Source organism: Pseudophryne corroboree, unplaced genomic scaffold (genome assembly GCF_028390025.1).
Source record: "Pseudophryne corroboree isolate aPseCor3 unplaced genomic scaffold, aPseCor3.hap2 scaffold_2289, whole genome shotgun sequence".
Classification (NCBI taxonomy): Eukaryota; Metazoa; Chordata; class Amphibia; order Anura; family Myobatrachidae; genus Pseudophryne; species Pseudophryne corroboree.
In genome coordinates, this window is record NW_026968942.1 from 42,584 (window position 1) to 61,731 (window position 19,148).

Genomic DNA, 19,148 nt, shown 5'->3' on the forward strand with positions numbered 1-19,148 from the left:
CAGCTCGGGATAGTACCAGCACATTTCTTGCTGGACTTGGTAATGCAAAGAACACAGTAAACAGCTTCACTTTTTCCTCAAAAATAAATAATTGACTATTAAAAACCTAACAGTCTTAAATTAGAACATCAGTAAGCACCACTGGCATAATGGATAAGTCACTGCCCTCCTATGCCAGGGGGTCCAAGTCCCATATGGGGTGGAAGTCATTACAGCAAGTGTCTCATCACTAGAGTTGATATTTTATCCTTGCTTCAACAGTAAAACAGTCTTGCAGTGTTTAGCTTGTAAAAAATGACCACAGAAGCTAAAGTATGGCATTAATTATGATAACATTGTTGTTGTTGTTGTTGTTTTTTAAACCTTTTCTATCACCGTGGACAGCTTATTCAAGTACCATCTGGCATGCATGTTCCTTTGTTGCTCATCATTCATCACCAAAAATGATTTTCTTTTTCAATTCTTATGACTGTACTGATTGTATTGAATAAAATCCACATCTAGCATAACCAATCAATGCTGCAAAGTGCTCCAGTGGCACAATTGGTCAGCGTGCGGTACTTATAAGACGGTATCTGTTGAGCAATGCCGAGGTTGTGAGTTCAAGCCTCACCTGGAGCATCTTTGTATACTGTTTTTTTCCCTTTTCTTATGTCATTAGTCATTGATTATAAACTGCTTCCTTAATATTTAATATGATATTACAAAGGATGGAAGAAAGAAAGAAAAAACACAAACATGATTGTGCATTTAAGTTGTCAGCACGCATCTGCTATGGTTCAAATGCACTGCATATCTTCCTTCAGTCAGCCAACAAAACAGCAATGGAAAAGATTAACATACTGTTGGTAAAGCAGTTGCATCAAATTGATTTTCTGCAATATAGCATGATAATCCATACTGACAGCTCTGGATAGCACTAGCACATTTCTTGCTGGACTTGGTAATGCAAAGAACACAGTAAACAGCTTCAATTTTATTCAAAAATAAATAATTGACTATTAAAAACCTATCAGTCTTAGTTAAGGACATCAGTAAGCACCACTGGCATAATGGATAAGGCACTGTTCTCCTAAGCCAGTGCTTGTGGGTTTAAGTCCCGTCTGAGTTGGAAGTCATTACAGCAAGTGTCTCATCACTAGAGTTGATATTTTATCCTTGCTTCAACTGTAAAACAGTCTTGCAGTGTTTAGCTTGCAAAAAATGACCACAAAAGCTAAAATATGACATTAATTATGATAACATTGTTGTTGTTGTTTTTTAAACCTTTTCTATCACCGTGGACATCTTATTTAAGTGCCATCTGGCATGCATGTTCCTTTGTTGCTCATCATTCATCACCAAAAATGATTTTCTTTTTCAATTCTTATGACTGTACTGATTGTATTGAATAAAATCCACATCTAGCAAAACCAACTAATGCTGCAAAGTGCTCCAGTGGTGCAATTGGTCAGCCCGCGGTACTTATAAGACAGTATATGTTGAGCAATGCCGAGGTTGTGAGTTCAAGCCTCACCTGGAGCATCTTTGTATAATGTTTTATTTTTCCTTTTCTTATGTCATTAGTCATTGATTATAAACTGCTACCTTAATATTTAATATGATATTACAAAGGATGGAAGAAAGAAAGAAAAAACACAAACATGATTGTGCATTTAAGTTGTCAGCACACATCTGCTTTGGTTCAAATGCACTGCATATCTTCCTTCAGTCAGCCAACAAAACAGCAATGGAAAAGATTAACATACTGTTGGTAAAGCAGTTGCATCAAATTGATTTTCTGCAATATAGCATGATAATCCATACTGACAGCTCGGGATAGTACCAGCACATTTCTTGCTGGACTTGGTAATGCAAAGAACACAGTAAACAGCTTCACTTTTTCCTCAAAAATAAATAATTGACTATTAAAAACCTAACAGTCTTAAATTAGAACATCAGTAAGCACCACTGGCATAATGGATAAGTCACTGCCCTCCTATGCCAGGGGGTCCAAGTCCCATATGGGGTAGAAGTCATTACAGCAAGTGTCTCATCACTAGAGTTGATATTTTATCCTTGCTTCAACAGTAAAACAGTCTTGCAGTGTTTAGCTTGTAAAAAATGACCACAGAAGCTAAAGTATGGCATTAATTATGATAACATTGTTGTTGTTGTTGTTGTTTTTTAAACCTTTTCTATCACCGTGGACAGCTTATTCAAGTACCATCTGGCATGCATGTTCCTTTGTTGCTCATCATTCATCACCAAAAATGATTTTCTTTTTCAATTCTTATGACTGTACTGATTGTATTGAATAAAATCCACATCTAGCATAACCAATCAATGCTGCAAAGTGCTCCAGTGGCGCAATTGGTCAGCGTGCGGTACTTATAAGACGGTATCTGTTGAGCAATGCCGAGGTTGTGAGTTCAAGCCTCACCTGGAGCATCTTTGTATACTGTTTTTTTCCCTTTTCTTATGTCATTAGTCATTGATTATAAACTGCTTCCTTAATATTTAATATGATATTACAAAGGATGGAAGAAAGAAAGAAAAAACACAAACATGATTGTGCATTTAAGTTGTCAGCACGCATCTGCTATGGTTCAAATGCACTGCATATCTTCCTTCAGTCAGCCAACAAAACAGCAATGGAAAAGATTAACATACTGTTGGTAAAGCAGTTGCATCAAATTGATTTTCTGCAATATAGCATGATAATCCATACTGACAGCTCTGGATAGCACTAGCACATTTCTTGCTGGACTTGGTAATGCAAAGAACACAGTAAACAGCTTCAATTTTATTCAAAAATAAATAATTGACTATTAAAAACCTATCAGTCTTAGTTAAGGATATCAGTAAGCACCACTGGCATAATGGATAAGGCACTGTTCTCCTAAGCCAGTGCTTGTGGGTTTAAGTCCCGTCTGAGTTGGAAGTCATTACAGCAAGTATCTCATCACTAGAGTTGATATTTTATCCTTGCTTCAACTGTAAAACAGTCTTGCAGTGTTTAGCTTGCAAAAAATGACCACAAAAGCTAAAATATGACATTAATTATGATAACATTGTTGTTGTTGTTGTTTTTTAAACCTTTTCTATCACCGTGGACAGCTTATTCAAGTGCCATCTGGCATGCATGTTTCTTTGTTGCTCATCATTCATCACCAAAAATGATTTTCTTTTTCAATTCTTATGACTGTACTGATTGTATTGAATAAAATCCACATCTAGCATAACCAATCAATGCTGCAAAGTGCTCCAGTGGCGCAATTGGTCAGCGCGCGGTACTTATAAGACAGTATATGTTGAGCAATGCCGAGGTTGTGAGTTCAAGCCTCACCTGGAGCATCTTTGTATGCTGTTTTTTTTTTCTTTTCTTATGTCATTAGTCATTGATTATAAACTGCTACCTTAATATTTAATATGATATTACAAAGGATGGAAGAAAGAAAGAAAAAACACAAACATGATTGTGCATTTAAGTTGTCAGCACACATCTGCTTTGGTTCAAATGCACTGCATATCTTCCTTCAGTCAGCCAACAAAACAGCAATGGAAAAGATTAACATACTGTTGGTAAAGCAGTTGCATCAAATTGATTTTCTGCAATATAGCATGATAATCCATACTGACAGCTCTGGATAGTACCAGCACATTTCTTGCTGGACTTGGTAATGCAAAGAACACAGTAAACAGCTTCACTTTTTCCTCAAAAATAAATAATTGACTAAATAAAAAAAGCTAACAGTCTTAAATAAGAACATCAGTAAGCACCACTGGCATAATGGATAAGTCACTGCCCTCCTAAGCCAGGGGGTCCAAGTCCCATATGGGGTGGAAGTCATTACAGCAAGTGTCTCATCACTAGAGTTGATATTTTATCCTTGCTTCAACAGTAAAACAGTCTTGCAGTGTTTAGCTTGTAAAAAATGACCACAGAAGCTAAAATATGACATTAATTAAGATAACATTGTTGTTGTTGTTGTTGTTTTTTAAACCTTTTCTATCACCGTGGACAGCTTATTCAAGTACCATCTGGCATGCATGTTCCTTTGTTGCTCATCATTCATCACCAAAAATGATTTTCTTTTTCAATTCTTATGACTGTACTGATTGTATTAAATAAAATCCACATCTAGCATTACCAATCAAAGCTGCAAAGTGCTCCAGTGGCGCAATTGGTCAGCGCGTGGTACTTATAAGATGGTATCTGTTGAGCAATGCCGAGGTTGTGAGTTCAAGCCTCACCTGGAGTATCTTTGTACACTATTTTTTTTCCTTTTCTTATGTCATTAGTCATTGATTATAAACTGCTACCTTAATATTTAATATGATATTACAAAGGATGGAAGAAAGAAAGAAAAAACACAAACATGATTGTGCATTTAAGTTGTCAGCACACATCTGCTTTGGTTCAAATGCACTGCATATCTTCCTTCAGTCAGCCAACAAAACAGCAATGGAAAAGATTAACATACTGTTGGTGAAGCAGTTGCATCAAATTGATTTTCTGCAATATAGCATGATAATCCATACTGACAGCTCGGGATAGTACCAGCACATTTCTTGCTGGACTTGGTAATGCAAAGAACACAGTAAACAGCTTCACTTTTTCCTCAAAAATAAATAATTGACTATTAAAAACCTAACAGTCTTAAATTAGAACATCAGTAAGCACCACTGGCATAATGGATAAGTCACTGCCCTCCTATGCCAGGGGGTCCAAGTCCCATATGGGGTAGAAGTCATTACAGCAAGTGTCTCATCACTAGAGTTGATATTTTATCCTTGCTTCAACAGTAAAACAGTCTTGCAGTGTTTAGCTTGTAAAAAATGACCACAGAAGCTAAAGTATGGCATTAATTATGATAACATTGTTGTTATTGTTGTTTTTTAAACCTTTTCTATCACCGTGGACAGCTTATTCAAGTACCATCTGGCATGCATGTTCCTTTGTTGCTCATCATTCATCACCAAAAATGATTTTCTTTTTCAATTCTTATGACTGTACTGATTGTATTGAATAAAATCCACATCTAGCATAACCAATCAATGCTGCAAAGTGCTCCAGTGGCGCAATTGGTCAGCGTGCGGTACTTATAAGACGGTATCTGTTGAGCAATGCCGAGGTTGTGAGTTCAAGCCTCACCTGGAGCATCTTTGTATACTGTTTTTTTCCCTTTTCTTATGTCATTAGTCATTGATTATAAACTGCTTCCTTAATATTTAATATGATATTACAAAGGATGGAAGAAAGAAAGAAAAAACACAAACATGATTGTGCATTTAAGTTGTCAGCACGCATCTGCTATGGTTCAAATGCACTGCATATCTTCCTTCAGTCAGCCAACAAAACAGCAATGGAAAAGATTAACATACTGTTGGTAAAGCAGTTGCATCAAATTGATTTTCTGCAATATAGCATGATAATCCATACTGACAGCTCTGGATAGCACTAGCACATTTCTTGCTGGACTTGGTAATGCAAAGAACACAGTAAACAGCTTCAATTTTATTCAAAAATAAATAATTGACTATTAAAAACCTATCAGTCTTAGTTAAGGACATCAGTAAGCACCACTGGCATAATGGATAAGGCACTGTTCTCCTAAGCCAGTGCTTGTGGGTTTAAGTCCCGTCTGAGTTGGAAGTCATTACAGCAAGTGTCTCATCACTAGAGTTGATATTTTATCCTTGCTTCAACTGTAAAACAGTCTTGCAGTGTTTAGCTTGCAAAAAATGACCACAAAAGCTAAAATATGACATTAATTATGATAACATTGTTGTTGTTGTTGTTGTTGTTTTTTAAACCTTTTCTATCACCGTGGACAGCTTATTCAAGTGCCATCTGGCATGCATGTTTCTTTGTTGCTCATCATTCATCACCAAAAATGATTTTCTTTTTCAATTCTTATGACTGTACTGATTGTATTGAATAAAATCCACATCTAGCATAACCAATCAATGCTGCAAAGTGCTCCAGTGGCGCAATTGGTCAGCGCGCGGTACTTATAAGACAGTATATGTTGAGCAATGCCGAGGTTGTGAGTTCAAGCCTCACCTGGAGCATCTTTGTATGCTGTTTTTTTTTTTTTTTTCTTATGTCATTAGTCATTGATTATAAACTGCTACCTTAATATTTAATATGATATTACAAAGGATGGAAGAAAGAAAGAAAAAACACAAACATGATTGTGCATTTAAGTTGTCAGCACACATCTGCTTTGGTTCAAATGCACTGCATATCTTCCTTCAGTCAGCCAACAAAACAGCAATGGAAAAGATTAACATACTGTTGGTAAAGCAGTTGCATCAAATTGATTTTCTGCAATATAGCATGATAATCCATACTGACAGCTCTGGATAGTACCAGCACATTTCTTGCTGGACTTGGTAATGCAAAGAACACAGTAAACAGCTTCACTTTTTCCTCAAAAATAAATAATTGACTATTAAAAACCTAACAGTCTTAAATAAGAACATCAGTAAGCACCACTGGCATAATGGATAAGTCACTGCCCTCCTAAGCCAGGGGGTCCAAGTCCCATATGGGGTGGAAGTCATTACAGCAAGTGTCTCATCACTAGAGTTGATATTTTATCCTTGCTTCAACAGTAAAACAGTCTTGCAGTGTTTAGCTTGTAAAAAATGACCACAGAAGCTAAAATATGACATTAATTAAGATAACATTGTTGTTGTTGTTGTTTTTTAAACCTTTTCTATCACCGTGGACAGCTTATTCAAGTACCATCTGGCATGCATGTTCCTTTGTTGCTCATCATTCATCACCAAAAATGATTTTCTTTTTCAATTCTTATGACTGTACTGATTGCATTAAATAAAATCCACATCTAGCATTACCAATCAAAGCTGCAAAGTGCTCCAGTGGCGCAATTGGTCAGCGCGTGGTACTTATAAGATGGTATCTGTTGAGCAATGCCGAGGTTGTGAGTTCAAGCCTCACCTGGAGTATCTTTGTACACTATTTTTTTTCCTTTTCTTATGTCATTAGTCATTGATTATAAACTGCTACCTTAATATTTAATATGATATTACAAAGGATGGAAGAAAGAAAGAAAAAACACAAACAAGATTGTGCATTTAAGTTGTCAGCACACATCTGCTTTGGTTCAAATGCACTGCATATCTTCCTTCAGTCAGCCAACAAAACAGCAATGGAAAAGATTAACATACTGTTGGTAAAGCAGTTGCATCAAATTGATTTTCTGCAATATAGCATGATAATCCATACTGACAGCTCTGGATAGTACCAGCACATTTCTTCCTGGACTTGGTAATGCAAAGAACACAGTAAACAGCTTCAATTTTATTCAAAAATAAATAATTGACTATTAAAAACCTATCAGTCTTAAATAAGGACATCAGTAAGCACCACTGGCATAATGGATAAGGAACTGTTCTCCTAAGCCAGTGCTTGTGGGTTTAAGTCCCGTCGGAGTTGGAAGTCATTACAGCAAGTGTCTCATCACTAGAGTTGATATTTTATCCTTGCTTCAACTGTAAAACAGTCTTGCAGTGTTTTAGCTTGCAAAAAATGACCACAGAAGCTAAAATATGACATTAATTATAATAACATTGTTGTTGTTGTTTTTTAAACCTTTTCTATCACCGTGGACAGCTTATTCAAGTGCCATCTGGCATGCATGTTCCTTTGTTGCTCATCATTCATCACCAAAAATGATTTTCTTTTTCAATTCTTATGACTGTACTGATTGTATTGAATAAAATCCACATCTAGCAAAACCAACAAATGCTGCAAAGTGCTCCAGTGGTGCAATTGGTCAGTGCGCGGTACTTATAAGACAGTATATGTTGAGCAATGCCGAGCTTGTGAGTTCAAGCCTCACCTGGAGCATCTTTGTATACTGTTTTTTTTCCTTTTCTTATGTCATTAGTCATTGATTATAAACTGCTACCTTAATATTTAATATGATATTACAAACGATGGAAGAAAGAAAGAAAAAGCACAAACATGATTGTGCATTTAAGTTGTCAGCACACATCTGCTTTGGTTCAAATGCACTGCATATCTTCCTTCAGTCAGCCAACAAAACAGCAATGGAAAAGATTAACATACTGTTGGTAAAGCAGTTGCATCAAATTGATTTTCGGCAATATAGCATGATAATCCATACTGACAGCTCTGGATAGTACCAGCACATTTCTTGCTGGACTTGGTAATGCAAAAAACACAGTAAACAGCTTCACTTTTTCCTCAAAAATAAATAATTGTCTATTAAAAACCTAACACTCTTAAATAAGAACATCAGTAAGCACCACTTGCATAATGGATAAGTCACTGCCCTCCTAAGCCAGGGGGTCCAAGTCCCATATGGGGTGGAAGTCATTACAGCAAGTGTCTCATCACTAGAGTTGATATTTTATCCTTGCTTCAACAGTAAAACAGTCTTGCAGTGTTTAGCTTGTAAAAAATGACCACAGAAGCTAAAATATGACATTAATTATGATAACATTGTTGTTGTTGTTGTTTTTTAAACCTTTTCTATCACCATGGACAGCTTATTCAAGTACCATCTGGCATGCGTGTTCCTTTGTTGCTCATCATTCATCACCAAAAATGATTTTCTTTTTCAATTCTTATGACTGTACTGATTGTATTGAATAAAATCCACATCTAGCATAACCAATCAATGCTGCAAAGTGCTCCAGTGGCGCAATTGGTCAGCGCACGGTATTTATAAGACAGTATCTGTTGAGCAATGCCGAGGTTGTGAGTTCAAGCCTCACCTAGAGCATCTTTGTATACTGTTTTTTTTTTCCTTTTCTTATGTCATTAGTCATTGATTATAAACTGCTTCCTTAATATTTAATATGATATTACAAAGGATGGAAGAAAGAAAGAAAAAACACAAACATGATTGTGCATTTAAGTTGTCAGCACACATCTGCTTTGGTTCAAATGCACTGCATATCTTCCTTCAGTCAGCCAACAAAACAGCAATGGAAAAGATTAACATACTGTTGGTAAAGCAGTTGCATCAAATTGATTTTCGGCAATATAGCATGATAATCCATACTGACAGCTCTGGATAGTACCAGCACATTTCTTGCTGGACTTGGTAATGCAAAAAACACAGTAAACAGCTTCACTTTTTCCTCAAAAATAAATAATTGACTATTAAAAACCTAACAGTCTTAAATAAGAACATCAGTAAGCACCACTTGCATAATGGATAAGTCACTGCCCTCCTAAGCCAGGGGGTCCAAGTCCCATATGGGGTGGAAGTCATTACAGCAAGTGTCTCATCACTAGAGTTGATATTTTATCCTTGCTTCAACAGTAAAACAGTCTTGCAGTGTTTAGCTTGTAAAAAATGACCACAGAAGCTAAAATATGACATTAATTATGATAACATTGTTGTTGTTGTTGTTTTTTAAACCTTTTCTATCACCGTGGACAGCTTATTCAAGTACCATCTGGCATGCATGTTCCTTTGTTGCTCATCATTCATCACCAAAAATGATTTTCTTTTTCAATTCTTATGACTGTACTGATTGTATTAAATAAAATCCACATCTAGCATAACCAATCAAAGTTGCAAAGTGCTCCAGTGGCGCAATTGGTCAGCGCGTGGTACATTGAAGACGGTATCTGTTGAGCAATGCCGAGGTTGTGAGTTCAAGCCTCACCTGGAGCATCTTTGTATACTGTTTTTTTTTCCTTTTCTTATGTCATTAGTCATTGATTATAAACTGCTACCTTAATATTTAATATGATATTACAAAGGATGGAAGAAAGAAAGAAAAAACACAAACATGATTGTGCATTTAAGTTGTCAGCACACATCTGCTTTGGTTCAAATGCACTGCATATCTTCCTTCAGTCAGCCAACAAAACAGCAATGGAAAAGATTAACATACTGTTGGTAAAGCAGTTGCATCAAATTGATTTTCTGCAGTATAGCATGATAATCCATACTGACAGCTCTGGATAGTACCAGCACATTTCTTGCTGGACTTGGTAATGCAAAGAACAGAGTAAACAGCTTCACTTTTTCCTCAAAAATAAATAATTGACTATTAAAAACCTAACAGTCTTAAATTAAAACATCAGTAAGCACCACTGGCATAATGGATAAGTCACTGCCCTCCTAAGCCAGGGGGTCCAAGTCCCATATGGGGTAGAAGTCATTACAGCAAGTGTCTCATCACTAGAGTTGATATTTTATCCTTGCTTCAACAGTAAAACAGTCTTGCAGTGTTTAGCTTGTAAAAAATGACCACAGAAGCTAAAGTATGGCATTAATTATGATAACATTGTTGTTGTTGTTTTTTAAACCTTTTCTATCACCGTGGACAGCTTATTCAAGTACCATCTGGCATGCATGTTCCTTTGTTGCTCATCATTCATCACCAAAAATGATTTTCTTTTAAATTCTTATGACTGTACTGATTGTATTGAATAAAATCCACATCTAGCATAACCAATTAATGCTGCAAAGTGATCCAGTGGCGCAATTGGTCAGCGCGCGGTATTTATAAGACAGTATCTGTTGAGCAATGCCGAGGTTGTGAGTTCAAGCCTCACCTGGAGTATCTTTGTATACTGTTTTTTTTTTTTTTTTTCTTATGTCATTAGTCATTGATTATAAACTGCTTCCTTAATATTTAATATGATATTACAAAGGATGGAAGAAAGAAAGAAAAAACAAACACAAACATGATTGTGCATTTAACTTGTCAGCACACATCTGCTTTGGTTCAAATGCACTGCATATCTTCCTTCAGTCAGCCAACAAAACAGCAATGGAAAAGATTAACATACTGTTGGTAAAGCAGTTGCATCAAATTGATTTTCTGCAATATAGCATGATAATCCATACTGACAGCTCTGGATAGTACCAGCACATTTCTTGCTGGACTTGGTAATGCAAAGAACACAGTAAACAGCTTCACTTTTTCCTCAAAAATAAATAATTGACTATTAAAAACCTAACAGTCTTAAATAAGAACATCAGTAAGCACCACTGGCATAATGGATAAGTCACTGCCCTCCTAAGCCAGGGGGTCCAAGTCCCATATGGGGTGGAAGTCATTACAGCAAGTGTCTCATCACTAGAGTTGATATTTTATCCTTGCTTCAACAGTAAAACAGTCTTGCAGTGTTTAGCTTGTAAAAAATGACCACAGAAGCTAAAATATGACATTAATTATGATAACATTGTTGTTGTTGTTGTTTTTTAAACCTTTTCTATCACCGTGGACAGCTTATTCAAGTACCATCTGGCATGCATGTTCCTTTGTTGCTCATCATTCATCACCAAAAATGATTTTCTTTTTCAATTCTTATGACTGTACTGATTGTATTAAATAAAATCCACATCTAGCATAACCAATCAAAGCAGCAAAGTGCTCCAGTGGCGCAATTGGTCAGCGCGTGGTATTTATAAGATGGCATCTGTTGAGCAATGCCGAGGTTGTGAGTTCAAGCCTCACCTGGAGCATCTTTGTATACTGTTTTTTTTCCTTTTCTTATGTCATTAGTCATTGATTATAAACTGCTACCTTAATATTTAATATGATATTACAAAGGATGGAAGAAAGAAAGAAAAAACACAAACATGATTGTGCATTTAAGTTGTCAGCACACATCTGCTTTGGTTCAAATGCACTGCATATCTTCCTTCAGTCAGCCAACAAAACAGCAATGGAAAAGATTAACATACTGTTGGTAAAGCAGTTGCATCAAATTGATTTTCTGCAATATAGCATGATAATCCATACTGACAGCTCTGGATAGTACCAGCATATTTCTTCCTTGACTTGGTAATGCAAAGAACACAGTAAACTGCTTTAATTTTATTCAAAAATATATAATTGACTATTAAAAACCTATCAGTCTTAAATAAGGACATCAGTAAGCACCACTGGCATAATGGATAAGGAACTGTTCTCCTAAGCCAGTGCTTGTGGGTTTAAGTCCCGTCTGAGTTGGAAGTCATTACAGCAAGTGTCTCATCACTAGAGTTGATATTTTATCCTTGCTTCAACTGTAAAACAGTCTTGCAGTGTTTAGCTTGCAAAAAATGACCACAGAAGCTAAAATATGACATTAATTATAATAACATTGTTGTTGTTGTTGTTGTTTTTTAAACCTTTTCTATCACCGTGGACAGCTAATTCAAGTACCATCTGGCATGCATGTTCCTTTGTTGCTCATCATTCATCACCAAAAATGATTTTCTTTTTCAATTCTTATGACTGTACTGATTGTATTGAATAAAATCCACATCTAGCAAAACCAACTAATGGTGCAAAGTGCTCCAGTGGTGCAATTGGTCATCGCGCGGTACTTATAAGACAGTATATGTTGAGCAATGACGAGCTTGTGAGTTCAAGCCTCACCTGGAGTATCTTTGTATACTGTTTTTTTTTTTTTTTTTCTTATGTCATTAGTCATTGATTATAAACTGCTTCCTTAATATTTAATATGATATTACAAAGGATGGAAGAAAGAAAGAAAAAACAAACACAAACATGATTGTGCATTTAACTTGTCAGCACACATCTGCTTTGGTTCAAATGCACTGCATATCTTCCTTCAGTCAGCCAACAAAACAGCAATGGAAAAGATTAACATACTGTTGGTAAAGCAGTTGCATCAAATTGATTTTCTGCAATATAGCATGATAATCCATACTGACAGCTCTGGATAGTACCAGCACATTTCTTGCTGGACTTGGTAATGCAAAGAACACAGTAAACAGCTTCACTTTTTCCTCAAAAATAAATAATTGACTATTAAAAACCTAACAGTCTTAAATAAGAACATCAGTAAGCACCACTGGCATAATGGATAAGTCACTGCCCTCCTAAGCCAGGGGGTCCAAGTCCCATATGGGGTGGAAGTCATTACAGCAAGTGTCTCATCACTAGAGTTGATATTTTATCCTTGCTTCAACAGTAAAACAGTCTTGCAGTGTTTAGCTTGTAAAAAATGACCACAGAAGCTAAAATATGACATTAATTATGATAACATTGTTGTTGTTGTTGTTTTTTAAACCTTTTCTATCACCGTGGACAGCTTATTCAAGTACCATCTGGCATGCATGTTCCTTTGTTGCTCATCATTCATCACCAAAAATGATTTTCTTTTTCAATTCTTATGACTGTACTGATTGTATTAAATAAAATCCACATCTAGCATAACCAATCAAAGCAGCAAAGTGCTCCAGTGGCGCAATTGGTCAGCGCGTGGTATTTATAAGATGGCATCTGTTGAGCAATGCCGAGGTTGTGAGTTCAAGCCTCACCTGGAGCATCTTTGTATACTGTTTTTTTTCCTTTTCTTATGTCATTAGTCATTGATTATAAACTGCTACCTTAATATTTAATATGATATTACAAAGGATGGAAGAAAGAAAGAAAAAACACAAACATGATTGTGCATTTAAGTTGTCAGCACACATCTGCTTTGGTTCAAATGCACTGCATATCTTCCTTCAGTCAGCCAACAAAACAGCAATGGAAAAGATTAACATACTGTTGGTAAAGCAGTTGCATCAAATTGATTTTCTGCAATATAGCATGATAATCCATACTGACAGCTCTGGATAGTACCAGCATATTTCTTCCTTGACTTGGTAATGCAAAGAACACAGTAAACTGCTTTAATTTTATTCAAAAATATATAATTGACTATTAAAAACCTATCAGTCTTAAATAAGGACATCAGTAAGCACCACTGGCATAATGGATAAGGAACTGTTCTCCTAAGCCAGTGCTTGTGGGTTTAAGTCCCGTCTGAGTTGGAAGTCATTACAGCAAGTGTCTCATCACTAGAGTTGATATTTTATCCTTGCTTCAACTGTAAAACAGTCTTGCAGTGTTTAGCTTGCAAAAAATGACCACAGAAGCTAAAATATGACATTAATTATAATAACATTGTTGTTGTTGTTGTTGTTTTTTAAACCTTTTCTATCACCGTGGACAGCTAATTCAAGTACCATCTGGCATGCATGTTCCTTTGTTGCTCATCATTCATCACCAAAAATGATTTTCTTTTTCAATTCTTATGACTGTACTGATTGTATTGAATAAAATCCACATCTAGCAAAACCAACTAATGGTGCAAAGTGCTCCAGTGGTGCAATTGGTCATCGCGCGGTACTTATAAGACAGTATATGTTGAGCAATGACGAGCTTGTGAGTTCAAGCCTCACCTGGAGCATCTTTGTATACTGTTTTTTTTTCCTTTTCTTATGTCATTAGTCATTGATTATAAACTGCTACCTTAATATTTAATATGATATTACAAAGGATGGAAGAAAGAAAGAAAAAACACAAACATGATTGTGCATTTAAGTTGTCAGCACACATCTGCTTTGGTTCAAATGCACTGCATATCTTCCTTCAGTCAGCCAACAAAACAGCAATGGAAAAGATTAACATACTGTTGGTAAAGCAGTTGCATCAAATTGATTTTCTGCAATATAGCATGATAATCCATACTGACAGCTCTGGATAGTACCAGCACATTTCTTGCTGGACTTGGTAATGCAAAGAACACAGTAAACAGCTTTACTTTTTCCTCAAAAATAAATAATTGACTATTAAAAACCTAACAGTCTTAAATTAGAACATCAGTAAGCACCACTGGCATAATGGATAAGTCACTGCCCTCCTAAGCCAGGGGGTCCAAGTCCTATATGGGGTAGAAGTCATTACAGCAAGTGTCTCATCACTAGAGTTGATATTTTATCCTTGCTTCAACAGTAAAACAGTCTTGCAGTGTTTCGCTTGTAAAAAATGACCACAGAAGCTAAAGTATGGCATTAATTATGATAACATTGTTGTTGTTGTTTTTTAAACCTTTTCTATCACCGTGGACAGCTTATTCAAGTACCATCTGGCATGCATGTTCCTTTGTTGCTCATCATTCATCACCAAAAATGATTTTCTTTTCAATTCTTATGACTGTACTGATTGTATTGAATAAAATCCACATCTAGCATAACCAATTAATGCTGCAAAGTGATCCAGTGGCGCAATTGGTCAGCGCGCGGTATTTATAAGACAGTATCTGTTGAGCAATGCCGAGGTTGTGAGTTCAAGCCTCACCTAGAGCATCTTTGTATACTGTTTTTTTTTCCTTTTCTTATGTCATTAGTCATTGATTATAAACTGCTTCCTTAATATTTAATATGATATTACAAAGGATGGAAGAAAGAAAGAAAAAACAAACACAAACATGATTGTGCATTTAACTTGTCAGCACACATCTGCTTTGGTTCAAATGCACTGCATATCTTCCTTCAGTCAGCCAACAAAACAGCAATGGAAAAGATTAACATACTGTTGGTAAAGCAGTTGCATCAAATTGATTTTCTGCAATATAGCATGATAATCCATACTGACAGCTCTGGATAGTACCAGCACATTTCTTGCTGGACTTGGTAATGCAAAGAACACAGTAAACAGCTTCACTTTTTCCTCAAAAATAAATAATTGACTATTAAAAACCTAACAGTCTTAAATAAGAACATCATTAAGCACCACTGGCATAATGGATAAGTCACTGCCCTCCTAAGCCAGGGGGTCAAAGTCCCATATGGGGTGGAAGTCATTACAGCAAGTGTCTCATCACTAGAGTTGATATTTTATCCTTGCTTCAACAGTTAAACAGTCTTGCAGTGTTTAGCTTGTAAAAAATGACCACAGAAGCTAAAATATGACATTAATTAAGATAACATTGTTGTTGTTGTTGTTTTTTAAACCTTTTCTATCACCGTGGACAGCTTATTCAAGTACCATCTGGCATGCATGTTCCTTTGTAGCTGATCATTCATCACCAAAAATGATTTTCTTTTTCAATTCTTATGACTGTACTGATTGTATTAAATAAAATCCACATCTAGCATAACCAATCAAAGGTGCAAAGTGCTCCAGTGGCGCAATTGGTCAGCGCGTGGTACTTATAAGATGGCATCTGTTGAGCAATGCCGAGGTTGTGAGTTCAAGCCTCACCTGGAGCATCTTTGTATACTGTTTTTTTTCCTTTTCTTATGTCATTAGTCATTGATTATAAACTGCTACCTTAATATTTAATATGATATTACAAAGGATGGAAGAAAGAAAGAAAAAACACAAACATGATTGTGCATTTAAGTTGTCAGCACACATCTGCTTTGGTTCAAATGCACTGCATATCTTCCTTCAGTCAGCCAACAAAACAGCAATGGAAAAGATTAACATACTGTTGGTAAAGCAGTTGCATCAAATTGATTTTCTGCAATATAGCATGATAATCCATACTGACAGCTCTGGATAGTACCAGCACATTTCTTCCTGGACTTGGTAATGCAAAGAACACAGTAAACAGCTTCAATTTTATTCAAAAATAAATAATTGACTATTAAAAACCTATCAGTCTTAAATAAGGACATCAGTAAGCAACACTGGCATAATGGATAAGGAACTGTTCTCCTAAGCCAGTGCTTGTGGGTTTAAGTCCCGTCTGAGTTGGAAGTCATTACAGCAAGTGTCTCATCACTAGAGTTGATATTTTATCCTTGCTTCAACTGTAAAACAGTCTTGCAGTGTTTAGCTTGCAAAAAATGACCACAGAAGCTAAAATATGACATTAATTATAATAACATTGTTGTTGTTGTTGTTTTTTAAACCTTTTCTATCACCGTGGACAGCTTATTCAAGTACCATCTGGCATGCATGTTCCTTTGTTGCTCATCATTCATCACCAAAAATGATTTTCTTTTTCAATTCTTATGACTGTACTGATTGTATTGAATAAAATCCACATCTAGCAAAACCAACTAATGCTGCAAAGTGCTCCAGTGGTGCAATTGGTCAGCGCGCGGTACTTATAAGACAGTATATGTTGAGCAATGCCGAGCTTGTGAGTTCAAGCCTCACCTGGAGCATCTTTGTATACTGTTTTTTTTCCTTTTCTTATGTCATTAGTCATTGATTATAAACTGCTACCTTAATATTTAATATGATATTACAAAGGATGGAAGAAAGAAAGAAAAAACACAAACATGATTGTGCATTTAAGTTGTCAGCACACATCTGCTTTGGTTCAAATGCACTGCATATCTTCCTTCAGTCAGCCAACAAAACAGCAATGGAAAAGATTAACATACTGTTGGTAAAGCAGTTGCATCAAATTGATTTTCTGCAATATAGCATGATAATCCATACTGACAGCTCTGGATAGTACCAGCACATTTCTTCCTGGACTTGGTAATGCAAAGAACACAGTAAACAGCTTCAATTTTATTCAAAAATAAATAATTGACTATTAAAAACCTATCAGTCTTAAATAAGGACATCAGTAAGCAACACTGGCATAATGGATAAGGAACTGTTCTCCTAAGCCAGTGCTTGTGGGTTTAAGTCCCGTCTGAGTTGGAAGTCATTACAGCAAGTGTCTCATCACTAGAGTTGATATTTTATCCTTGCTTCAACTGTAAAACAGTCTTGCAGTGTTTAGCTTGCAAAAAATGACCACAGAAGCTAAAATATGACATTAATTATAATAACATTGTTGTTGTTGTTGTTTTTTAAACCTTTTCTATCACCGTGGACAGCTTATTCAAGTACCATCTGGCATGCATGTTCCTTTGTTGCTCATCATTCATCACCAAAAATGATTTTCTTTTTCAATTCTTATGACTGTACTGATTGTATTGAATAAAATCCACATCTAGCAAAACCAACTAATGCTGCAAAGTGCTCCAGTGGTGCAATTGGTCAGCGCGCGGTACTTATAAGACAGTATATGTTGAGCAATGCCGAGCTTGTGAGTTCAAGCCTCACCTGGAGCATCTTTGTATACTGTTTTTTTTCCTTTTCTTATGTCATTAGTCATTGATTATAAACTGCTACCTTAATATTTAATATGATATTACAAAGGATGGAAGAAAGAAAGAAAAAACACAAACATGATTGTGCATTTAAGTTGTCAGCACACATCTGCTTTGGTTCAAATGCACTGCATATCTTCCTTCAGTCAGCCAACAAAACAGCAATGGAAAAGATTAACATACTGTTGGTAAAGCAGTTGCATCAAATTGATTTTCTGCAATATAGCATGATAATCCATACTGACAGCTCTGGATAGTACCAGCACATTTCTTCCTGGACTTGGTAATGCAAAGAACACAGTAAACAGCTTCAATTTTATTCAAAAATAAATAATTGACTATTAAAAACCTATCAGTCTTAAATAAGGACATCAGTAAGCAACACTGGCATAATGGATAAGGAACTGTTCTCCTAAGCCAGTGCTTGTGGGTTTAAGTCCCGTCTGAGTTGGAAGTCATTACAGCAAGTATCTCATCACTAGAGTTGATATTTTATCCTTGCTTCAACTGTAAAACAGTCTTGCAGTGTTTAGCTTGCAAAAAATGACCACAGAAGCTAAAATATGACATTAATTATAATAACATTGTTGTTGTTGTTGTTGTTTTTTAAACCTTTTCTATCACCGTGGACAGCTTATTCAAGTACCATCTGGCATGCATGTTCCTTTGTTGCTCATCATTCATCACCAAAAATGATTTTCTTTTTCAATTCTTATGACTGTACTGATTGTATTGAATAAAATCCACATCTAGCAAAACCAACTAATGCTGCAAAGTGCTCCAGTGGTGCAATTGGTCAGCGCGCGGTACTTATAAGACAGTATATGTTGAGCAATGCCGAGCTTGTGAGTTCAAGCCTCACCTGGAGCATCTTTGTATACTGTTTTTTTTTCCTTTTCTTATGTCATTAGTCATTGATTATAAACTGCTACCTTAATATTTAATATGATATTACAAATGATGGAAGAAAGAAAGAAAAAACACAAACATGATTGTGCATTTAAGTTGTCAGCACACATCTGCTTTGGTTCAAATGCACTGCATATCTTCCTTCAGTCAGCCAACAAAACAGCAATGGAAAAGATTAACATACTGTTGGTAAAGCAGTTGCATCAAATTGATTTTCTGCAATATAGCATGATAATCCATACTGACAGCTCTGGATAGTACCAGCACATTTCTTGCTGGACTTGGTAATGCAAAGAACACAGTAAACAGCTTCACTTTTTCCTCAAAAATAAATAATTGACTATTAAAAACCTAACAGTCTTAAATAAGAACATCAGTAAGCAC

The 19,148-nt window shown here is 35.9% G+C and overlaps 11 non-coding genes across 11 annotated transcripts; all 11 read left to right on the forward strand.

Annotated features, from left to right (window-relative positions):
• Window positions 1-528: 528 nt before the first annotated feature.
• TRNAI-UAU (transfer RNA isoleucine (anticodon UAU)) lies at window positions 529-621 on the forward strand. The gene is given in 2 exon segments: window positions 529-566; window positions 586-621. It is a non-coding gene; the product is annotated as a tRNA-Ile (tRNA).
• A 1,716-nt stretch (window positions 622-2,337) lies between these two features.
• TRNAI-UAU (transfer RNA isoleucine (anticodon UAU)) lies at window positions 2,338-2,430 on the forward strand. Its single transcript is given in 2 exon segments — window positions 2,338-2,375; window positions 2,395-2,430. It is a non-coding gene; the product is annotated as a tRNA-Ile (tRNA).
• An 813-nt stretch (window positions 2,431-3,243) lies between these two features.
• On the forward strand, window positions 3,244-3,336 carry TRNAI-UAU (transfer RNA isoleucine (anticodon UAU)). Its single transcript is given in 2 exon segments — window positions 3,244-3,281; window positions 3,301-3,336. It is a non-coding gene; the product is annotated as a tRNA-Ile (tRNA).
• An 815-nt stretch (window positions 3,337-4,151) lies between these two features.
• Window positions 4,152-4,244, forward strand: TRNAI-UAU (transfer RNA isoleucine (anticodon UAU)). Its single transcript is given in 2 exon segments — window positions 4,152-4,189; window positions 4,209-4,244. It is a non-coding gene; the product is annotated as a tRNA-Ile (tRNA).
• Window positions 4,245-5,052: 808 nt separating this feature from the next.
• Window positions 5,053-5,145, forward strand: TRNAI-UAU (transfer RNA isoleucine (anticodon UAU)). The gene is given in 2 exon segments: window positions 5,053-5,090; window positions 5,110-5,145. It is a non-coding gene; the product is annotated as a tRNA-Ile (tRNA).
• An 819-nt stretch (window positions 5,146-5,964) lies between these two features.
• On the forward strand, window positions 5,965-6,057 carry TRNAI-UAU (transfer RNA isoleucine (anticodon UAU)). Its single transcript is given in 2 exon segments — window positions 5,965-6,002; window positions 6,022-6,057. It is a non-coding gene; the product is annotated as a tRNA-Ile (tRNA).
• Window positions 6,058-6,867: 810 nt separating this feature from the next.
• On the forward strand, window positions 6,868-6,960 carry TRNAI-UAU (transfer RNA isoleucine (anticodon UAU)). Its single transcript is given in 2 exon segments — window positions 6,868-6,905; window positions 6,925-6,960. It is a non-coding gene; the product is annotated as a tRNA-Ile (tRNA).
• Window positions 6,961-9,575: 2,615 nt separating this feature from the next.
• TRNAQ-UUG (transfer RNA glutamine (anticodon UUG)) lies at window positions 9,576-9,668 on the forward strand. Its single transcript is given in 2 exon segments — window positions 9,576-9,613; window positions 9,633-9,668. It is a non-coding gene; the product is annotated as a tRNA-Gln (tRNA).
• Window positions 9,669-11,381: 1,713 nt separating this feature from the next.
• On the forward strand, window positions 11,382-11,474 carry TRNAI-UAU (transfer RNA isoleucine (anticodon UAU)). The gene is given in 2 exon segments: window positions 11,382-11,419; window positions 11,439-11,474. It is a non-coding gene; the product is annotated as a tRNA-Ile (tRNA).
• Window positions 11,475-13,198: 1,724 nt separating this feature from the next.
• TRNAI-UAU (transfer RNA isoleucine (anticodon UAU)) lies at window positions 13,199-13,291 on the forward strand. Its single transcript is given in 2 exon segments — window positions 13,199-13,236; window positions 13,256-13,291. It is a non-coding gene; the product is annotated as a tRNA-Ile (tRNA).
• Window positions 13,292-15,911: 2,620 nt separating this feature from the next.
• On the forward strand, window positions 15,912-16,004 carry TRNAI-UAU (transfer RNA isoleucine (anticodon UAU)). The gene is given in 2 exon segments: window positions 15,912-15,949; window positions 15,969-16,004. It is a non-coding gene; the product is annotated as a tRNA-Ile (tRNA).
• The last annotated feature ends 3,144 nt before the right edge of the window (window positions 16,005-19,148 follow it).